The following is a 13,332-nucleotide window of genomic DNA, read 5'->3' on the forward strand; positions in this document are numbered from 1 at the left end:
TGCAGTAACCCGCACATATTGTGTCGCTCTTAAGTAAGTAAGGACCAGCGGGCCCTGGAGTTGAGGTTAGTAAGAACCACATGATAAAAGCAACTGGACACTGTTCCTCAAGATGAATCATCCATGCTAGGAAATCTATATTCTTTTATCTCCATTTCACACATGGGGAAACTGAGGCCCAGAGACTAATTTGCCTAAGGTCACACAGCTGATAAAGTGATAGTGCTAGGGAGGGGTCCCTTGGGCTAGAGTTTATGTCCTTAAATGTTTCACTATATTGCCTTTGTTCTGTTAATCCCTTTTTAAATTTTTATCTTGGTGTGTGTGCATGTGTATGCATGTATGCATATTTTTTCTTCCTAATCGGTTTGGTGAATGGAGTATGCAAGGATACCTGGTTTGAGAAAATGTCTTTTTTTTTTATCATAATTACAACTTTATGGTCATTTCAGTCAAAGTTCACTCCATATAAAATTGAAATTTAGTGTTACATGTAAACAGTCCTCATTGATGGAAAAAAGAATGGAGAGGAAAGGAGCCAGTAGTCTAACCTTAACAGTGGGTACTAATACTGAGCAGGCATGTGCAGCTCTAGAAGTATGTTTGTGCCTGGATTTAGTGGCTCACAGACTCATGCAAATTTTTATTGGTGCAGTAGAGATCAGAACTATTGAAGCCCATTGCTAAGACAGATGGGAATAATGTTTCACAGGTTTTAAGGTTTTAAGTGCAGGTGGCTTCTCTCAGATTCCTTAGTTTCTCCGGTTCATCCTCTGTATCATGGCCTTCACAAACTCTGGGTAAGGAGAGGTCTCTTTTTGGGTGTCTGCTCTTGCCTTAGTTCATGGCCTTCCAAAAACACACAAACCTATTCCTTACTCTGGCCAATAACCAGATTGTTCAAGCAAGTGTGTTGGGTTCTGCAGAAACTTCTCTGTGGTCCATTGACTCTGGAGCAAAGTAGGTCCCCTAAAGAGTGAATATAACAAGCATTTAGTTTTGTTTTTATAGGTGCATTTGGAAAAGCTAGAACTGTTGGCAAGACCATTTCACAGCACATCCAGGTGGCTTGAATGGTCTGCCTCCACGCATCACAGTTTTAAACAAGACGAGAGCTTGTAGTGCATTTCTCTCCTGGAGCAAGTGAGGCCCTCAGGGAGAAACATGAACTTCTGTGGGTGCTTAGGAAGTATTGAGCAATAACTCTCTCAGGCCACGAGGGCCCTGTTAGCCTAGCAGAAATTTATGAACAGTGCCCTGATGGCTTACACAAGTTCATTTTCTTTCCCAAGTGCCTGGCTCACTTCCTGAGAGTAATGTTTTCATCGAAGGATTCAACCATCTAATCTTTGCAGAGATGGGACTGAGAAATCCCACTGTTGATTCTGTAGCAGATGACAATGACTTTGCTGGATTAGGGCCTTCGAAGTGGCCTCCTGATGGGGCATATTGCTGAAAGGGGACATGGAGAAAAAGTTGCTGAACTACAGAGTTGTATCTGATCTCATGGAACAGTGATCTGAGCTCTTGTGAGACTTGCTGGAGCTGGGCGCGCAGAAGTGTCGGACCCGACGGCCTGTGAACGTGTGCGATCTGCCTCGCGGTGACAGGCAGCTTGTCAGGGGGTTCCAAAACATCTGTTCCAAAGAGGGCGGTTGAGATTCCTACAGGGGGGTATTTCCATTCATTGTCCATGAGAAACAAGAGTGAGTGGGTGTGAGTGAGACACAGAGCAGGAGGAAATGAGTCTGTTCTCCACTTGGGATTACCATGCAGATGAATTCCATATTTTGGTTAGGGAATGTTTTCTTTTAGAAAAAGGAAGACAAAGAAAAGTTCAGATTCTGACCCAGTTACTGAAAAGCAGACTAAGAGGCAGTTAGTTAACTGGCTGCCCAAACAATGGCTTCAGTGGTTGTCTTTGTTTTTGTGGTGTGTGTGCGTGCGTGCATGTGTGCATGCACGCATGCCAGAATACGGCCCAGCGCTTCCTAACACACTTTTCTGCTATTGGACTGACTTCCCCCACCAAGGTGGCCTGGCCTCGCCAGAACCAGCTACTCTGAAACTGCAATAGTCAGCAGAGCCACGGGTCCCCACTGCATCTGCACGTGCCCGTGACTTGAGGGTTCAGACAAATGATGCATATTCATCCTGTTGACAAAAGTCATAAGAGAGGTTTTCCTGACTAATTCTTCTCTGGGAAACGGTAGCCCCATACATAAGAAGGCAGCTTCCGACTTTGATTTGGAGATTTTACATGCCCACCCTGTGCCCTATGACGTAAATCCAGGAATGGAGAGGATGAGTTGCCCTTTGCTCTCTATCCAAAATGTGCTAACTGTGACGATTCCAAACTAAAACTAAAAGTCTGAGCTCTGTTTTAACTCCCAGGTGTCATTCAGTGGGTCGTTACTGGGCACCTGCTGTGTGCACTAGATGCTGGGGAGGTCGTGGTGGAGTCAGGGAGACACTCCTGGTCCCTGCCCTCTGGAGTTGGCTGTTTGCAGTGGACTGAGAAGGAGGCCTTCACAGCTTGGGGGCGTGAAGCAAGGGAGTTGCACAACGTCTAGAAGAGAGCTACCCAAGGGGCTGCGCAGAGCCCAGAACAGGAAACTCCACTGGCACGACAAACGTCTCCCCCTCATCCCTACCTCAGCACTGGTGGGTGGTCAGTGATTTTCCTCAGCCACTCTCAGCGCTTCCCATGTGGTCCCAGACCAGTCCTCTGTGCTGCCTTTTCAGCCCCTTGCAAGACCAAGGGCAGAGTGCTTGCAGCCTGCCCCCTGGAGGTGGGTCTGCCCTTAGCATCCCAGCCTGGAATTGAAAGAGACAAAGGCTGTGACAGACTCCCTCTCAACCCTCTCCCTCCCTGCCCCGTTAACCCCTCCCCCAGTCACATTTTCTATCCTCAGTATACCTACAGCGATGGCTTCATGCCTCTTCCTGAACCTCCTGAGACGTTGTCCTTCTTGGCACTGTGCTGATCTTCTTGTCTCGGGCCCCCAGCTATGTGTATCTGAAAGGGACTCTCTGGCTGAGGAGGAACGCTTTCTCCCCCTGTATCTGGGAAGCCAGCCCTGGAGTCTGAGGCCTCTGTCTCAAGGTCAAAGCTATGGCCATGACTGTCCTGCTATTCTCTGCTCTCTCAGAGGGGCAGCAAAGGAAGGTGGGAAGCATGGAGAGCCTCACTGGGAAGCATGGGAAACTGCCATCCCACTGTCCCAGTGCCCCAGCAAGGTCTGTGGATACCTGCCGCCCCTGCTGCAGGCAGAAACAGGGCTCTAGGCAGGTCCCCAAGGCACTTACTGAGCAGGTGCTGAGTGTGCAATCCCATGGGCATGTTAATGAGTCCGGTTAGGATTCAGAGCTCAAGAAGCTCGTGAGGCTCTCCAGGAAGGGAGGGAAGATGTTCTCTTAAACGCACCATGCTGTAGAAAGTGCTGTGCCTTTGAAGGGGTACAGATAAAGACTGGATCCCATTCGGTGGGATCAAATAGTCTGAAAGGAAAGTCTTCCGTGGAAGAGATGTCACCAGAGCTAGACCTTGAAGGACAGAGGGGTGGTGGCCCTGTGCAGGGGAAGGGTGCAGAGACCACAGCACTGAGGTGGACACCTGCTGGCAGCCCACCTGGCTGGAGCTCAAAGGGCAGCAGGGAGAGGCTGAGATGTGTTCTTTGTTTCCCAGGACACACACACAGGCCGCAGCAAGGAAGAGCCCAGCAGGGCGATTCCTGGAAGTCTCAGGAAGCGATTTGCAAGCTCCCTTTGCTGGTAGGTTCCACAGAGGGACAAAGCAAGTGGGTTTGGCAGCTCCATAAAGACTGCCCTGCTGGGCCTACAGCAGTGGTTGCTGTTCAGAAACCTGAGCCTCTCAGGGGACCCTACTAGAGAAAGCATGCTCTGGGGTAACGTGAGGTCCCTTAGAGATTGTTCACTTCTTTTTTCCTGATGGCAAATCAGAGCCATCACACAATGCTGGAGAATTTATTTCCCAAGGATGTGGAGGTAGTTGCCCAAAAACTTTAACTACAATGGTTTAAAAAAAAAAAAAATCCAAAGGTCACGGAGCTACTAAATTGCAGTAACTTAATAGCTCAAGGATTCTAGAATTACAAATGGCTTCCCTCTTAAAGTGGACCCTTGTCATAATTCAAACTCAGAACATCCTAATGTTATTTTTACAGAAATGCCTTTTTTCAGTGGAGATACTTTTTTTTTTTCTTTTCCCTCTAGTTTAACTTAGCCTTAGTGGTTTTGGCTTTTACTGTTTATAGACTGGGTGGGCACAAGCTAATGACTGCCCTCTCCTGTGTAGGTGCCCAGGCACCTAATTATTACCATTTTCCAGAACTGCAGGTTCTCTTTTGTGTGGTTTTTGCAGCACAGTAGTATTTCATGGGTTTCTTTTTTATGTACCCCCCACCCCTTTTGAGTGCTCCTGAGTTCCCCAAATCTGTTTCAGTAACTCATTTGTCAGCTGCCAGGCTGGTCATGGTGAAAGAGTTTATGAAAGGGGACCCCTCGTTGCCCAAGGACTCTGTGACTGGGCCAGCCATGAGTCCGGTGAGGTGTGACAGGCCATGGGCTGCCTCTGTGTTCTCCATGCAACAGGAGATGCGAAATAGCTTCTGCAAGCAGCAGTTGCATTTGAAATCGGAGCTCTGTAGTGTCCTTCAGTGGGCTCCCACATGTCACAATTTCACTGGGGGGACTCGGATGGGAAACCACAAAGGAAGCACTCGTAAGCTCTTTGGGCCTTCAGTCAGTGTGTGTTCATGTTCTGTTATTGATAGGTACATGGAAGTTTTCTTCCCCACTTTTTCCTGACCGCTCTGTTTCCCCAAATGGTACCTCTTCCCCACCTTCACTACCCATCCACTGAGAAGTCCTGTTAGACAACTCGTTTCAAAATGGGTGATTTGGCATCTGTCTGGAGAGCGAGTGCCAGGCAGATCTGGGCTGAGTGGGGGTGGTTGAGAGTTGGGGACGTGGGGCTGCCGCTCACGGGTGATGCATCAGGCCATTAGTTAAGGGACCTGCTTCCTCTCCCTGGGAGGTAAGGACTTTTTCTATTCCTTTCTTCTTAGTGCTAATATTCCTGCCGTTTTCCCTCCTGGAGACCTCAGGGTCTTCTCGGAACACTTGTGGGATTCCCTCTGGCACTGCTAGAGGTCAGCACTCTTTCCTCACCGAAAACACAGGGGATTCCGTATTACTAAGGGCTAAGGGTGGGATGACAACTCTCCATGTCTCCATGGCAAGGTGACAGCTTCCTGGCAGGGCTGTGCGGTTTGCTCAGACAAGCAGATCACTCCACATCCAGAGAGCTGCTTCAGTGAGACCATTGTCTGCCCCGTGAAGGAGGAGCTGCTGTCCAGGGCTGCCATTTAACATGGTGAATCTTGCAGCTGTTTTGATGCGCCACTTTGGAGTCAAAGCTGGTTGTGGAGCAGGAGCACTGGGATGCTTGAATCAAGGGCAAGGACAAAATGGTCCCAGGCCCCTCTGCTTCCTCCCCATCTTAGGGAGACTGAAAACGACCAGTGTGGTTCTCCTCCTGCCTGTCTGTGCAGGTGACCACCAGGCCCTCTGCATTTTGCAGGCTGTGAATGTGAGGCCATCATGGTTCCTAAAAGGGAAGGCCAAGACCAAGGTCTTTGGCCTGTTGAAATCAGTGACAGAGAGGTTAGAACTGAAAGGAGGAACTAGCACGGAAACCATTGTTTTTGGAAAGACAAAGCATGTTTCTTCCGTCAATTTTGCAGCGTTGGCAGATAAAATGCTGCAGCCTAGAGACCATCACCCATCTCTTTTTAAGGGAACAAACAAGATAGTGACCTAATTCAGTCCCTTTTCATTGTTACATATTTAAACATTTCCAAAGAAAACTGAAGGAATTCCATTTCATAGTTTTTAACATGAAACATGTCTCTTAGCGCAGAAGGAAATGGATATTGATGGGCATGGCATATATTTTGTTACATTGCTTAGCACTTTGCTGATGCAAAATAAATCCAAAAACATTTATCGTTTTGCCTGAAAAGGAAATTGCTGGATGTGGTGGGCATGTATGTGTACTTTAAAAAATACCTTCTGATTGCCACACATGGTGCTAATCACCTTAGAGGCCGCTCAGTTTTTCTAGAGAGTCATACAGTCTCTTTGAAATATTGAGAGACCATTAAATGCTAAAATGTGTGGTCCTACCCAAGTGCATTGTGAGATCAGAGATCATTGTGAGATGAGAGTTATATGTGGGTTGGAATAGAATTTAAAAATATTTTTTATTAACTTCAAAGGGAGACATACGGAAATGCTAATGACTTTTTGTTTAAAAAAAAAAAAAGGGCAAAAAGTTGGCTGGTTTGTGTAGAAATTGTGAGTGGGGGGAAGGAAGATGCTTTGCCTGGCTGTGCGGTTTCAGGTCTCTATCCCGCCAGCCCACATCCTCGGATGCTGATGTGGCCAGCTGGTTCAGAGACCCCCAGGGGCTACAGTGCCTCATCCCCAACCCAGATGGCAGAGCAGAGGGTGTGCAAACTCCCATTTCTCTGGGGTGGGGGCAAGTCAAAGGTGATGGGAAAGTCAATCAGTTAACGGGTCTTCGTTGAGCGCCGTCCATGTTCCACGGCAGCAGTCACGACCTTTCTTTTTCTTTTTCTTTTTTTTTAATTTTATTTATTTGACAGATTACAAGTAGGCAGAGAGAGAGAAGGGAGGAAGCAGGCTCCCTGCTGAGCAGAGAGCCCGATGCGGGGCTCGATCCCAGGACCCTGAGATCATGACCTGAGCCAAAAGCAGAGGCTTAACCCACTGAGCCACCCAGGCGCCCCAAGTCACCACCCTTCTTGAGCCACGCGGATAGACTAGGCCCTTTGCGGAGCACTTCAGACACTCTGCTGTTCATTCCCCTGGGTTACTCCGTAGAACATTGAGCTAAGTGCTTTCCCTGACCTCACAGAGGAGGAAATGGGCTCAAAGAGTTTATCGGCTGGCCCGGGGTCCTCCCACCGCTCCTGAGCGGCATAGCCGGGAATTTGAAGCAGGCTGCAGACTGAGGGCTCGTGCTGTTGAGAGTCATGTTTCCTGGTGTGCGTGTGGTGCTGGGCACGAGACAGCAGGAAGGGTTTTCAGTGTTGGTTGCAGGCCTCGGGCAGCCTGTGGCTCTCAGACAGGATAGGAGCTCTGAGAAGGGGCAGCATACACGGCAGTGCTCCTTTCCTGTGGGGAAAGGGGAAGTGTGCCAACGCAGGTGCGGCCGCTCACCTTCAGGACTGGTGAAAAGGGTTGAATGTGAAGGTTGCTGTCATGGGCAGCTATTCTTACTGACTTGGCAAACACGACAGTCTCCGCTGTGGTATAGTCACACTTTCAGGTCGGCAGCAGGAAGGAGTGGAGTAGAAGATGAGGAGTAGTGGAGACTGGGGTAAAGTGAACACCTTATGTCCTTTCTAAAAAGAACAGCTATTAAAAAAAAAAAAAAAAAAGACTGATTTATTTGAGAGAGAAAGAAAGAGAGCACAAGCAGGAGGGGCAGAGGGAGAGGGAGAGAATCTCCAGCAGATTCCATGCCGAGCAGAGTCCCACCAGTGGCCTCAACATCACCACCTGGAAATCACAACCTGTCAAAAGTTAGATGCCTAACAGACTAGGCCACCCAAGTACCCCACAAGCAGCCACTTCTTAGCTCTAGTTGTCTCTGTCAGGTAGAAATATAAGCCCTGTATTGCCAGGTGTATGGGGGGTTTTTTCCCTCCCAAAGAAAAGCCAGAAATCTGGATTTTTACATTGTCTTGGAATTTTTAAACCCTACTAATTAAAAAAAAAATTTAATGGGTCAACTGTTCTCTCTAAGCCTCCAGTTTCTGAAGCCTCTGGAAACGTTGGAACAGAATTGGGAACGTAGAGGTTGGAAACCCTAGAGCACTAGACCACGGGTAGCAAGTAGATCTCACCTCATGACCCCATGTGAGGAGCTTCCACCAGTGCTTCTCACCACGCAGGTCTCCTGGGGTCCTGCTCCAGTGTACATCCTGACTGAGGAGTTCTGGGGTGGGTTCTGAGATTCTGTAGGAACAGGGGCTCTGTTGAGAAGGATTCTAAGGCAATATCTAAGATCAGTGACAAAAAGCACTGTGATGACTTAGTGCCATCTGCTGTGAGCTGAGGAAAGGCAAATGGCCTGACATAGTTGCCACCCCCGTAGTACACCAGGACAGTAAGGTAAATGAGCTGTTTACGATCACTTCCAGATCCCCCTAAAAAGTTCACTTCCAGATCCCCCTAAAAAGTCGGAATATCAGGGCACAGCTAGCTCAGAAGCTTTCGATACTGCATCCTTCTTTCTGGGGCACACTTCTCCGTATAAGAAAAACTTGGATTCATTCTCTATCATCTGGGAAATTGGGATTAGACTATTAAGGTTTCAACTTGGGTGGGATAAAATGAGAGTTAACTGATTGGCTCTCCTTTTTTTCTGCTGTATTTGGAGGGTAAAAAAAATATGTCTTGCATATGTTGGTGTTCTGTTACTTCCACATGGCCTTGGCGTCCCTTCAGCATGGGGTTCATGGTGGGAGGAAAGGGTGGGTGCTGAGGAAATTGCTTTGAGCAGAAATCATCTTGTTTCCATTCACTAAGAGCTGTTCTTGGAGCCCTCTCCAGGTCCCCTGCCTGTGCTCAATGCCCTTGGAACTGTATGCCAGGAAACAATATGATCTTTCTAATTGAACAAGTAGGAGGAGAGGGACTGGGTGAACTAGGATGGGCCAGCAGTTGACACTTAAAAATAGATCTTTTTCCTCACGAATAAACCATTTTGTTGGGGATAGAAATGCCTCGCACATTTCTAACCATCCCAGACAAGGCAAGGGAGGAGGAGGCCAGTGGGGCAGGGTGCAGCCAGGTGGGTGGAGGGCCTGCAGAGGGGGGTTGCCATGGCAACTCAGACCCTTGGAGAAAGCTGCAGTGGCCTCAGGGGAGCATAGGCTGCTCTCGGATCTGAGGCCAGAGTGCATGTTCAAGTAGACGATGGCTGGGGGAATGTAGAGCTGGGAGCAGGGCTTCTTGCACTTTACTATGCCTGTGAATGTTAAATACAGATTCTGATTCAGGTCTGGCTGGGGTCTGAGATTCTGCATGTCTAGTGAGTTCACGGGTGATGCTGATGCTTCTATTCCTGGGGACACACTTGGAGTGGCAAAGGGTTCGAGTCCAGTGTGATCTTCAGGCCTCTGAGGAAGGGTGAAGCACACAGGGGAATTACCCCACTCCATTTTGATATCTTGTATTTGGCCTAAGCTAAATAAAAATAAATGACAGCTGCTGCTGATTATACTGACTGTGTTTCCCTAGCCTGGCAGTAGTGATGCTGCTTTACCCTAACAATGAGACTAGGAGTGTTGTGTCATATAATTTTGCTGGTAAAAAATGCATAGATTTGGGCATACTCTGACCTAGATGCAATGACTAACTCAGTAAAGCCCAGGCCTGAGCTAGCTGATGTGTATGGAGACTCTTCTAAAAATAACGGAGCAGACTTTACCAAAATTGTAAGGGCAAAAGAATACTCCAGACACAGAAGTGGTGAGGTTAAAGTCATTTTGATAATTTTAAAGCCTTCATGAGCATATAGGTAGTTTGCAAGGTGGCAGGGGAATAACCATTCCTTGAGAGGCCAGGATTCTGTTTCCATCTGTAGGAGAATGAGTATGACAGGCCCTGGTTGAGATTTGGGGGAAAACTTGGGCTGGCTCTGTAAGCTGTTGGAGTTTCTTCTGGAGGTGAGGAGGAAACTGTCCTCCTCTGTCTCCTTGAAAGACTTCCTTGCAGGGGTGGGGGTGGAAGGTGTCTTTTTTGCTGGGGCCTCTGGCTGACTGAACCGTAGAGGCAACAATAGTTGGCAGAGCCCTAGCCAGTTTCCACTTGAATACTGACACCTCTCCCTGCCCCCCATGCGAGTTCATCCCGCATGCTGTTGCGGGCCACCACCACTCACCACGTGATCACATTCGGTCCCTGGGCTGTTTTGGGTCTGTGGCACTGGTCTGCTTTTGGCATGGGCTCCAAGGCTTTGAAGAGACAGTCTGATGATTAAAACTGAGTCTAGTAGGCTCTAGCTTGTGATTTGGATTGTATTCTAGAGATTGTTAGCAGTTCGTGTCAGAATCCAGAGCCTGTTGTCTTGTGGAAGTGGTGTTGTCTTCAGTCAGGCCTGGGGAGGAGCCCTTAGCCGGCCATGCTGGGGATGAGGGACGGTGGTAATGGAGTCCAGGCCTGGCAGTCATGATGTGCCTGTGGTTAGTGTATGGGAGTCCACAGACATCCCCAGCCAAGCTTGGCAGGGAAGTAAGCACCAGACCTCCCTCACCTCCTCTCCAGGGGGCTCCGGGGCGGGGAAGGCATCAGTGAGTGGGTGGGGTTGGGAATTTATAGGCAGAGCGGGGACCCAGGGCCCTGGGGTGGGGGTGGTGCTGGGAGGAGCCCCTATGGATGGCTTTTCTCCCCTGGCTGTTGGCTCTGGTGGGAAGGGGGCCCTAGATCTTTGCACTTCTTCATTTCCCTCTCTCCTTTGTGGGGCATTGAGATAAGCTGGGCCAAAACTGAGATGGGGGTGGGGGGGATCTCTGCACCAGAGGGGGTTTCTGAGGATTATCTTTATCTCTGTTTCCCCCACAGTGATTTACTCAGGGTCAGAGTTCCATGGAAATGTAGGGGCCCCATCCACTTGGATGCTAAGTGTGGTGTTCTAAGTCAGAGCTGTCTCTGATTCCTTGGCAAAACCACTCCTTTATGTCTCTCCTGTGTGTGTGCTAAGGTTCAGATGAAGTCTGATTTCCTTTTCGTGGGATACAAAGAACTGAAATGAAATGGGGAGCAGTCCTGGGACACTGAAAAATGGGGTTTCTTCCCAGTTACTCCTAAGAAGTTGATGGTTTTTCTTCCTACATTCCAGCAAACTTGTTCAACTTGAAACAAAAATGCTATTAAAGCTTTTAAGTTTTGCCATGGACTTAAAGTACAGGGCAAAAAATAATATTCTAAGATTTGAAAAGCTTAAGTTGAGGCGGCTGTGTGATTTTGGCAGGTTTCTCTAAATGAAATCCCTGGGCCTCGTCACAGCCCCTACGTCCCCCAGCATGGGTTGGCAGGAACAGGGAGTTTTGCCAGAGCCAAGGGTTTGGGGGTTGGGGGGGATGGCAGAGGCCTGATGGGGCAGAGGAGGCCCTGGGCTTCAAAGTTGCCCTGGGAGCCAAAGTTTAGGCCATTGCTCCCCTAAGGATCTGCAACCTGCTCAGTAACATGGGAAGTAGGGAAGATTGCCCCTACATCTGGAGTTGGGCTTTTATGTTCCTATTTTGCTTTGAATCTGAAGGATGGTCAAGAAAAGAAAACCTAGCAGTCACAACAGGAGTGAGTCAGCACCAGGGATGGGTGAGGCTTGAGGATAAGGAATCACTGAGTCATGGACATTATAGCTGGGAGGGTCCCTTGACAGTTGGCTTTCTAATGACCTCATTTGGTCAGGAACAGCCAAAGGCCCTGAAAGGGCAAAGCAACTTGCCCAGGGACACACAGCTGGCTAGGGAAGTATGTTGCCGGACTCCCCATCCAGTGCTCTCTTCTCTGTACCAGTGTACTTCCCAGGATCCCACAGACTTCCTGTTCCTCTCTGTGGCCTCAGCACCTGCTGGGTCCAGGCCCAGGAAGCTGCTCTTGCCTGTTCTTTTAGCCGTTGGTTCCTAGATGCTGCTTCTGCTTTCCCTCTAGGAGGGGCTCCAGGTCTCAGAGATCCCCTCACTTATGGCTTTTGGGGGCATGGCAGCCACAGCATTGCCCATCCCTTCCCTCTGCTCCCTCCTCCCCCTCTGCCAGTCCCTAGGGGTCGCATGATGGTGTGGCCACAGCTGCCCAGCTTCTCCTTCCTAGGGTGCCATCTGGGTGCTACTCTGCAGAGTTGTCCAGAAGAGCTGTGGGGGGAGTCGCCCTGCCAAGGGTCACAGCTGGAGCAGGGGTGTCTGCTCCCCACAGGGGCCTCCAGGCTTTGTTCTAACAGCCTCCTTGGCGTGGGGTTCCCCCCGCCCCAGCCTTGCTTTCGGAGAGCAATGGCTTAAAATCTGAGGAGTGCCTGCAGGTTTGGAGGGAGCAGTGGACCTCAGGTTTATAAATTTAATAAAACAGCTTTAGTTCTAGGAATGAAAAGAAACAATTTTAGGTGTTGATAAATGCTTGGCAGAATTCTCTTCCTCTTTTCAGAGCTGATCCTGCAGGTTAAGGTTTTGGCACATGGCTTATTGCTTAACAACCCGTATAAGCAGGGAGAAATGTAAATGACGCTTTCTTTTCTTTTCTTCTGCTGAAAAGGGGGCTCTGACCTTGGAATAGGAGCCTTTAGTTCCTGCACTAACATCTTCCTAGCCAGAGAGGACTTCCCCCCCATTTCCTTTGTTCAGGGAGATTGAAAAGTTATGCTTTTACTCACCTCCCCCACAAGCCCCCCAGGCCCACACCTCCCTCCCTGGCTCCCACAGTGTTAGCAGTATGTTTACAAATGAACACTGATGTTTCTTCTGATTTATTCTCCTATATATTTGTCACACGTCTTCTAAGGAATGTCACCAGGCAACACTTTGTTCATCTGGTTTGAATTACTGCCATACCTGATGGAACAAAGCTTCATTTGTTTAAGAATATAATTTAAAAATATGTTAAGGCTTAATGTTCAGTGTTTCCCAATAGATCTTCCATATGGAGGTGTTACCCTTTTGTGGGCAGCACAATATCAGGAATGTGCAAGGCGCCCTCTGAAGTTTTGGTTTTTGAAAAGATGATTGCACTGTTACTTTTTCCTGTGATTGAGCCACGAAGCCCTAATGGCCCAAGGCAGCTGAGGGTTTCAGTCTCCGGGAGCCCGCTGGTGCAGATGGAAGCAGACTCCATAAAGGAGAGGACAGGAGAGGAGTCTCTGAGATCCTTCAGTGCACTGCCCAGTCTCCCAGAATCGGGCTCTTGGGTTACCATGGGTTTGGCTGCTCCGCCTTCTTGGCAGCCGGCGACTAGCAGGAGACCCTCACCAGTGGTGTGGGGGTTGAGGGGGCATATGTCTCTGATCCACAGCCTTTCCTCATCTTTGCCTCTAATTACTCAGGAGGCAAGCACATGGACTTCCTAATAATAAACTGACATTGGAATCCTTTGGGTGGAAACACTAGGGCTTTAGTTAATAAGATGGAAAGAGAAGTATTGAAGATGTTGGTCTATCTCTTCAGAACATTCCCATTTAAGTGAAGGTGATGGTTTCATCACTGTGATTAGCTTTTTTTCTTTTTC

The 13,332-nt window shown here is 48.7% G+C and overlaps 1 protein-coding gene across 1 annotated transcript in view; it reads left to right on the top strand.

Annotated features, from left to right (window-relative positions):
* The window catches only part of LOC116587199 (basic proline-rich protein-like), a 132,178-nt gene that overhangs the window by 93,339 nt on the left and 25,507 nt on the right, over positions 1-13,332 (top strand). The window lies entirely within an intron of this gene.

The sequence above is a fragment of the Mustela erminea genome, chromosome 3, assembly GCF_009829155.1.
Source record: "Mustela erminea isolate mMusErm1 chromosome 3, mMusErm1.Pri, whole genome shotgun sequence".
NCBI classification, from domain to species: domain Eukaryota; kingdom Metazoa; phylum Chordata; class Mammalia; order Carnivora; family Mustelidae; genus Mustela; species Mustela erminea.